Consider the following 10272-nt stretch of genomic DNA (forward strand, 5'->3'; position numbering starts at 1 on the left):
GACAGTTGTTTTTATCCATTTGGGTTTGTGGCCCAGAGACCAGCATGAGTGGCAGAGGATATTAGGGTCAGTCAGAAACATGATTTAAGGCGACTATGGCTGAAGCTTTGACCGATAAAACCCTGCCATTCCTGCTGATCCCAAACTCTTAGCTATTTCTGAGCTGATTTCAGTAATTCTGCAACACTTGGCCAATTAAAACTTAATTATTATAATTATTATTTTGGCAGGTGCTGTTTGGGATCACGCTGCTTCCATCAGAAAATACTGAGAAGAGAATCAACACTTGTAACAGCTGTCTCTAAAGATATGTTGGCTTACAAACATTAGAGTCCCTTCTTTTAAGAAAAAAATGCTTACAAATAGAACTCCATGAACTGCACTGCAAACATCTGGTCCATTACATTTACGTGAGTTTGCAGATTTCCCTGTGCTTTGAATTTAGGATTAGTGGATTCTGGAAACAAACCAGATGCGTGTGAGCAACCAGTAGACACGACGTCCCCCTCTGCAGAGTTTGTTTGTTGAGTATTTTTGTGAATGTGGATCTACTTGTGAGCTACCTCAGCACCTCACCTTTCCCAGTCTCTCAGTGTGACACTAATTATGCCAATGTTGCGGTTGATTTATTCAGTGAATTAAATAGCTTTTAGGAGACAGTTTAAAGATGTGAACAGTGTGCTTCTATGAATATTCAGCGGTGTGACTAATTGGGATAAGGAGTGAAGTGTTACCTAGCTGAGTTATGCTGCGCTTTGAAAAGATCATGGATTTTCAAGTTTCACTACGCCTGCTGGTAATTTTCAGAGTAAGACTGGAAAACCGAAGCTCATTTGAACTGAATAAAATCCCATCATGGGGACACCAAATGCTCGACACTGCAGTAACAACGCACCTGGTTAACCTGCAGGTTATTGTACATGTTCATGGGGGTCACTGACAGGCCATGTTGGCTACATCCATTTATCCATTCAACCCTTACAGCCACATATCCTTCTCAAGGTTACTGCAGGGTGGTTTTCTCCCAGCATGCATTGTTCAGCTGCACAGTGAACGTCTGCTAAACTATCACAGCATTGCACATCATCATTTTTCTCACTTTTTTTTACAATTCTACTTCCAAAAGTTTGATGCCAGTATACCATTTCATGTGAATATTTACTGCCTTGTTGTATTATTTTCTTCTTTTTTATAAAGGCCCTGTTCCTGTAGTTTTAGAAGCAAAGTGTTTCCCATGTTTCGGATACCTTATATAAGGTGCTCAGGGTTTCAGGGTTGTTGTATAGTTTTTATTTCAGCTTTGGACTGCAGACAGAACACTTTGACACAAGAAAAGGTAATCTTTTTGCTATTGAGTAATGCCGTTGTAATATATGCAAATTGCATTTCAATAGTTTATTTTACTTGAATAAGCAAAAGAAAAAAGAAATCACTTTGGATTTGAGGTTCCTCTAAATTGTGTATTGTTTTGCACTAATGGCACCTTCACAGATGTGCAGATTACTCATGCCTTGTGAACTAATGCACCTACGTACCATAATGGCTGTTGGGTTTTGAGCTCTGTGCTAATGATTGGGATGGCCCCTCTTCTGTTTCCCCCAGGCAATATGGTGTTCCTGTTTTGCAAACGAATTTGATTTTTTTGAAATCCTGTAACCATTGTACAGTTTTCCATTCGATCTTGGACCATGTTTAACAAATTTAAAATCTGTAAGTAGAATATTGTTTCTTGATTTTGTAGTAGGTTTGGAGCTTTCTTTTTAGGAAGAATCTTAAACCTGGTAACTTTAAAATTGCTTTAAAAAGTGATCCTGAATCCATCCATCCATTTTATTACCACTTAGTCCAATTAGGTATCGGGAGGAAGCTGGAGTCTATCTCAGCAATCAGCAAGAGGCAGGATATCCATCCATCGTAGGGCCAGATCCTGAATCCATGTTGGGATTTCCACAACAAAACTGTGTGCCTTTAATGCAGGGCCCAGCACTACCATGACCTTCCAGTTTCAACTTTCTTTCTCATTATTTGTGCACAAAGTTTCTTAAGATAAGAGTTCACCACCTTTGGTTCTAAGACTTCTGCCCTATGACTCCAAGATGTTTTTAACTACTCACACACACTTAATTCATACTAAGTGAATCTCCTCAACAGCTTGTCCTCAAATTCTGCACAAGCATGAGAACAATCTTTTAAGTTGAGCCTGTCAATAGAAGAAGGGTGGCATTTAAACGGAGATCTCAACGCCTTGTCCTTGAGGCCCTGCTGTCCCACAGATTTTAAATGCTTCCCACGCTTGAGTCAAATTAAACAGATTTGTTGGCAAGTTTTGCACAATGACATTAACTTGATTTAGGTGTGTTGAAGAATGATAACATCAAAAACCTACAGGACAGCCCTCAAATATTGAGTTTGGGTTCCCCTAACTAAATGCAGCAGGGTTTAGTCCTGAAGGACTATAGTTAAATGTAGATAATATTATTTTCTTGAGATCACACTGTATTTTATAAACTTAAAATATCTTAAATTATTAAACTATAAGCTAATGTAGCCTAAAAACTGATTCCATGATGCAACTGTTTGAAATGATCCAAAAAATACCATGCACTCCTGCCATCTCCATATGCACATGAATTGATTTATTTTTTAATCAGTAAAGTTGTCTTGAATATTGAATCTTTCCATTTAGCTTTATGCTTTGCAGTAATTAAACTGTGCTGTTAGTGTCATCAAAAGTGACAGAATAAAATGCACTTCATGTGGCTATTATAAATAGATTTGTGGTTGCTAAAAGGAAACAGCAACACAAGAATACAGATACTCACACATGCAAAATTTGATGGTTAGACCATGTCCTCTTTTAGCAATAAAAGAAATGAAGTTGACATCACATGTTGGTTTGCCTAGATGACGTTTAATGTTCTTGATTGCTCTGAAGCTGAATTCTTACATCTTGGTAGTGTTGCTAAAGCTATAGTATTAGGCTCATATGGATTAATCTGCACATGAATAGATAAAATAATACTCATTCAAACATGTTATATTTGCTTACTTTAATTCATTTGCCAAGAAAAAGAAGAAAAAGGAAAATGTAAAAGAAGGTAATGAGAATATGTTCACTACAAGATTCCTGTTCCAGCTTACCACACAGTCACAGTCTGTTTGCTGACCAGCACATTAGACCTCTGTTAGCATTAAGCTAGCAGCTTGCAAATTTGGCTAACAATATTTTAGCATGTTTCTGTGAGACAAGCCAAATAATATCATCAGTCCCACACATGTATAGTTTCAATAGATGGTTAATAGCATAGCACAGCCACATTATTTAAAATATCAGCCTAAAATGGAAAAAAGTTGACAGCCAACTACAGAAATCTGCCCATCCTACCAACTCTATCTTATCACCAAAGAAGTTATTGTAAAGGAGTAAAACCCTGTTGTCCTAAGTTAACTTGAAGAAAATGTTTCCAGTTACAACTGTCTTAATCTTTACTAGTACAGAAATATGTCTCTTTCCGTGTTTTTTAGCACTGGAGAACTGAACATGTTTCAAGTATTTTCTTATGTATTGACATTAAATTTGAAACATCTGATAACCCTACATATGAGAGAGAAATTGAGAGGTGTTTAGCACTTATTTCAAACGGCTTAGGTTGTTGTTTTTATTGGTTGTTTTTCTCCTGCATGCAGCTCAGTCTTAGATGTGGGTGAAACATTAAAATGTGACTACAGTTTACAGAATATTGAATAGATTAAACGAATATTAAATGTATATCACATCTCCTTTTTTCTTTTTGTTATTCCTTTTCATTTTTGTAAAGTTACAACCAGTTCAGCATGTGAGCAAGCACATCTGGCTGCTCAAATGTAAATAAAGTGCAGCCATTAAAAGTTATTCCATAGAGTTGTGCTTTCTCTGTCATTGTGATATGCAGAAATATAGCATTAATGATGGTCAGTTTAAGCGAGAACACTAATCCATAACCATACAGCCTCTCCTTAATCCTGACGTTAAGGTATGATGCCATAAAAGAGAGTGTATTTATAATATGTCTTACTGAGTCCACATAAACTGACACATCACCACAAATCATTAGTGCAGAGTATGTTGAATAACCCATGACCTTCAGTCAGTCATTTACATCACAATAAGCACAACTAATTCTTTGTTTTTCCACATGGTTGAATTAATAGTTACTTTTCTGTTGGGGTGAAGAAAAAGTAAAGCGCAAACAGCATTAATATAATCTCTAATGCCCTCACATCAAAACAATCGGAGCTCATACAATAACAAGAACTGTTGTCCTTATTTGTTAGAGCTATAGATGTCATGGAAAATTAGATGTGACTGAATTAGAAAGGAAATGCAGAGCATCAGTTGACAGGACACTACTCACTGAATGACAGTGAAGACACCAAGATCGTTGTCATCTGGATCCATTGTTGGTGACAATTCTAATCAAGTTTGAAGCAGCAACTTGTATCTTTTTTAATTCCTGTCCAGGCCCTTCAAGTCTTCTTCACTGATGAGCGCCTTTGTCCTTCGTCCTGAATCCAAAGCTTCTCACCGCTTGATTTTGACTCAATAGTCAACCGAGCTTGTCTGACTAAGCCATTCGGTTATTATTACATACAGTGCTCCTGTCTAAGTGAGTGGCCAGTGCCCTGAGGGAGGAGACTGAGCTTGTCGCTTCTGCCTCAGTAATGAAATAGCATCACATTCCAGGCCAGTGCATCAGAAAACAGGGAGATCAATGTTGAACAGCTGGACCTCAATGGATTGTCGTGCTGGTAAAGGCTGTCTCAATAAGCAAAGCTCTCAGGGAAATAAAAAAAAACAAACTTGTGTTTTGGTAAAATGCAGCTGTACTGTTTCCTTGTTTGGAAGTATTTAGTACAAGAATTTAGATATACATATAGATATATAGACTTCCAGCATGGTATTATTTACCACTTTTTTTTAGCACACAACCAATTTACAATATGTAACATGTTTGCATTATCCACGTCATTATCCATACGAACCATTTGGAAATGCCATGTGTTTTATCATCCATGAAAGCTTAGAAATAAAGCTTTAACTGTAATCCAGCCTCTATCACTGTCTGCCTGCCAACTGTCACCCCTAACAGAGCCAAACCTAAATCCTATAAAAACCACAGAATTAGGACTTAACCTTAATGTTCCACAGTAGATGCAGGTATTATTTCTATCCTGGTTTTAGTATCATTTTATTTTATTCATTGTTTTCTTATCTTATTTGTGTTCTCTTTTCACCCTCACCAGTGTGTTATATGTCACTTTTTTGCGCCTTTTTTTTCCACTTTTCTTTTTTGTTGCGTGCATTTTCCCAAAGCCATGCTATTTTGGTATGATAGTTCACACTGGATTATGGCATGCTGATTCTCTCATGCATGAATGGCGTACACAGGAGTCCATTAGTTATGAACTGAGGCACGTGTCTGTTTCTGCAAGCAAATGGAGCTGCTTGCGTAACACATCCCATGCCATGTACACAGCAATGTATGATAAGTGAAAGTTCAGCTTGCTATATTAGTGCAAGACAGCATAACATTTTTTTTTTTTTTTTTGCTAAGTGTGCACTGCCGTGTGATGCAGCTACAGTACTTTGGGCTCTCTGCTAATCACAGACTGTTTTTATGTCCAGTAGCTAAGAATGGCCATATGGCAACAATGGAGAGCAGTGTTGGGTTAAAAAAAAAAAAAAAACAAAAAAAAACAGACCTCTCTGTGAGATATAACCGCACATGGATCCATCCAATCATGTGTCCTAACATTCGCCCCTGGGCCACAACGCACCACATCGGTGGCCTGTTTTTCTGTGTCACACAGGTTGCAGCGCTTAGTGCAAGAACAGAGGTGGTGCAGAGAGCAAAAACAATGTGCTGTGCGCACAACTAAGAATCACATTAAGCGTGTTGTGTTGACGTTGCAACAGCAGGGATTTAATATGGTGATGATAAGAAGTGTGTGTTCTAAGACTTAAATGTTGTTCACTGTGAGGGAGGATGGCTTGTTTGTTTCCTTAGAAGAATGCAATGAGCCATACTTCGTGGAAAACTCCTCTGGCTGCTTATAGATCTGCCATACTTAGCTTGATTCTTTATTTATTAGTGAAATACACCAATAGTGTTCTAAAATAAAATAAAGTAAACATGGGCTAGAACAACAACCATGAGCAAAAAAAAAGACTGGTATTTCTCCAAAAGACTTGAAAATCAAGCGAAGACATACAAGTGGATTTTTCAGTCCATCAAAGCAGATTTGTGCCTCACATAATAAGACTGGAAGTGATTTTTCTCATTACTTTATGGAGCAGAGCAAACAGTACTGTGCTCATTTGCATAAACTGATGAAAGTTGTTCCATGCAGAACAGGAAAATGCATTAATATAAATATTCTTGACAGCTTTTACAAAACTGCTTGGCCCACATGAGGATTACAGATGTATTTGTGAAAGCTTTCAAGCATATTTATTCCAATACTGCAAATTTACCTTACTTAGCTACAAGTAATAATCTGGAAAATCATCTGCCTTGCCATCAAAAGATTGCCTAATAGGTACATATTCATAATCGATTAAACAAGCTGGAAAGCCACAACATGATTTAAAGGATTCATCATTCATCTTTATGCCGATGGACTAAAGTAACCATACAGAACACTAACAACTCCGGCAAGCGGAAAAACACAAGTTGTTAAATATGTTCATCCCTGAGACAGAAAATACACAGAAGTCAATCGCAGATCCCAGGGTATCACATTCCTCAAATCAGATAGCCATTCGTATGTCAACACACTACAGAAGCTCCTCCCTGCTGCCCTGGGAGGATAGGATTCACAGCATCAAGCAATTATCTGTAATGTGGGAGAAAAATCAATGTGCCCATGGAAAGCTGCTAAGGTCACCAAGTCGACGCTGTCACTTGAATCAGAAGCACTGTGTTGCTGCAGGCTGGGCTCCAATCTGTGAGAGCATGCATCACTTCTAATGCTGTGTATTACGGCAGTTATTAGCCTGACAATACGGAAGATAATTGCTTTGTGGATGAGAACATGGTAGAATGGAAAATGATCATAGATTTCAGCTATCTATTAATACGGATGGAGGTATCGCTTTAAATAAAATCTTTTTACACTTAATTTAATTTTGTTTCACCTAATTTTTTTTGAAAAAATAGTCTCAGAAGAAACTTTTTCAGTGAGTTGGAGCTGGCATATCATGATGCTGTTATTTCAAATTTCACTCCTCCAGCTAAAAACAAAAAAGCATCATTTTGCTGTTGCAGTCACACATAATGCTATTGAAACCAGAGAAAAATTACACATCTTGGTTGAATCAAGTGATCAAGTGGAGGATATATTTTAACCCAAAATAAAATAAATTTCCCTTCTCTCATCTCAGACATTTTAATTAATTTAGGGATTTTAAAAAAAAAAGACATAAACAGCTGTATACTCACCCTCGCTGCTGTTGACTGTTTTCCAAGCAGCTGCCAAAGCAAATGTCATTTTTGTCCGTGTTTTCAAATTCCATGTCTTCCCTCTCAGGTAGGCAAGCACTACTGGGTTTAAAGCTGGAAAAGCTAAGTGTTCCCTCTTTGCAGCTCAGATGAGCCTGGCTGTACTGTAAGGGGAGGGGAGGCCTTCTTGGAACATTGATAGTCCGTTGTAAATTCTATTAATGGAAAGAGGATATTGAGAAGGGTAAAAAATCAATATCTTTTGACCAGTAATGTTTGAGGGATCAGGATGAGGGGAAAAGTGAGATGGCATAGCTTAGCCCTAACGCAGGGACTGTGTCTATAAGTGGTTAATCAAGTGTTTGTCTGACATTTAGATTGCATTTTCCTCTCTCCATTACTCCCATTTTCCTCCTTCACTGTAGGGAAGATATGCTATCAAATGTAAGCAATGGTAATCAGAGTATTATTACCCACCGATATGATAGAGATGCACTCCTCCCAAGGACTAAAATTGTTTTGTTTTACTTCTCAGTTTTCAGAAGACAAATACACTGTTTCAGTTTTGTGTAAATGCTCCAGCACGCTAGTGTCGTGCATGTGAGCAATATTCATGTTTCCATCTCAAAGACTAGCCCACAACATCTGGAAATGATGGGGTGCCGGCTGTCACTGAGGTCAAATTTAGCATCTTTTGTTATGTGAAAGAGAATCCCACTGTTTTATCAGAAACTTTACAAAAGAAGATTGTTGTCGACATAAAAGATGTAAAATCCCTCCCAGAGAGCTATGATTTTATATGGAACCCTTTTATCTCAGCAATAAATATCATCAAATTGAAGGTGGGGTAACATTTCCAAAGGTTGTGTCACTCACATTTGTCTCTCCTTCCCGAAGGACAGATTCAGATTCTCACTTTGATGGTGTATTATTTAGGGATTATAACACGTTAGTGTCATGGGGGACTTGCATGACACAATAGTGTAATGCAGTGCACCAGCACAGACAAGTGACACAAATGAGACACTGCATGAAGCAAAGTTTAGACAATGTAATGTTGTAGTTATAAGTTTGCCTTCAGTGGTCTCTAACTCACTTAATCCTTTTTATATATTTACATTTTTAGATGTATTTAAAATGACAACTAATAATTTAAATATCCCCTGGTCAATAACACAGTCTGAACATTTAGCAATAAGCTAATATCACTTAGCAGTGGCAGCAAGCATAAATATGCCTCAACTGTTCACATAGTCTAGACATGTTCATCAGTATGTAACTTTCATGTATATCCAACAAGAAAAGGGAGTCTTTGTCTAGGGTTAAAAATATGAAACTAAAGTACAGAATACATCAGCAACAGCAATTCTATTTAACACAAGTGAAACAAATCCTGCAACAATGCCATTTGTGGCTGTTTAATAGATTGTTCTGCCTGTCCATGTCTGTAAATTAATATTTCCATCACTAAATAAAATGCATCATTGGCTAACAAGAATCCTGTGAGGTCATCAATAACAACTGACCTCAAAACATTATATTAAAGAGATGCTGTGTCACATTCTAAAATTCATGATAAATGTCGCTGCATAATGCAGATAAGCATTTCCAGTTAAGCTTCATCAAAACACGAGCAGCAAACCTGAGGCTATAAGATATTCACAGAGTAACTATGTGCAGTCAGAGGTGAAAGGGGAATTAATGCCTCTAAGAAGCTAATTTCTCTTAAATCCTTTAAATTGATAATTAGCTTTGCCCATCATGTCTTGACTCATCTGATGATTAAGAACTAAAGTTGGCCTGCTAATGCCACCTAGTGGCATTTTCCTGACTCCTTCTAACACACAGAGGGAGCTGGTGACTCATATAATCTTATGAAAGAAAGGAAAAAAAGTCTTTCTGAAACAAGCCCTGAATCTTTTACAAATATTATACGTGACTATAGCTGCCATTCAGTGACTTGGGGATATGGACTCTTATTTTTCAAAGATCTAATGAAATTTGAGACCTGAGCCAATAAATCAGCAGGAAAAATTACCTCCCACATACACCCAGGAAACCTGTTTGCGTGAGACAGAGTGTTAACAATATCCTTTTCAGCGGCCTGAGGATTGTGCTGCTCATTATATTCCGATTGTAACTCTACAATGCACTTTCTCACAGACTAAGAGAGTATTTACATTTTAGGATTTAAGAATTAAAAAGGTGAAAAAAGATATTTCTGTTTTGCGTGTGCATGCAACCAATTTATGTTTCATAATGTATTCCAAAGCCCACATGAAAAATGTACAACTGCTAACCATAATGAGGTCGGTGGATGTGTAAGCTGCTCCTATCCCTCTGAGAAATGAGAAATGGGAAGTCTGATGAGAATCTCCCAGGAGTCTTTACCCCAAACTTCACCACCAAGAAATAAGTGGATCAAACGTAATGCCGCCCCCTTATCACCACTTCCCCTGTCTGTTTGGTGGACTGGTATCTGATGAATCCTTATCGAGGCCATACAGTGCTGGTTCACATGTCATGTTATCACACTGGACCCTTCCCCAGGGCTCCCACAGGAAGCGTCCATTCAGAGGGCATTGCATGCCATGTATCTTGACTTCTCATGGTGAAAAAAAAATATGCAGCATGATTAACTGAAAGCAGTTAATGTGGACTACAAGGTCTATGAAACATGTCTGTCACCATGAGTATCATATATGAGAGGTAACCACAAAGACCCGACCTTTTAAAATGTTAATCCAACTGGTATTGGTAATCAACAAGTATGTTATTATTTATAGAAAGT

The sequence above is a fragment of the Telmatherina bonti genome (assembly GCF_933228915.1).
Source record: "Telmatherina bonti genome assembly, chromosome: 15".
Lineage (NCBI taxonomy): Eukaryota > Metazoa > Chordata > Actinopteri > Atheriniformes > Telmatherinidae > Telmatherina > Telmatherina bonti.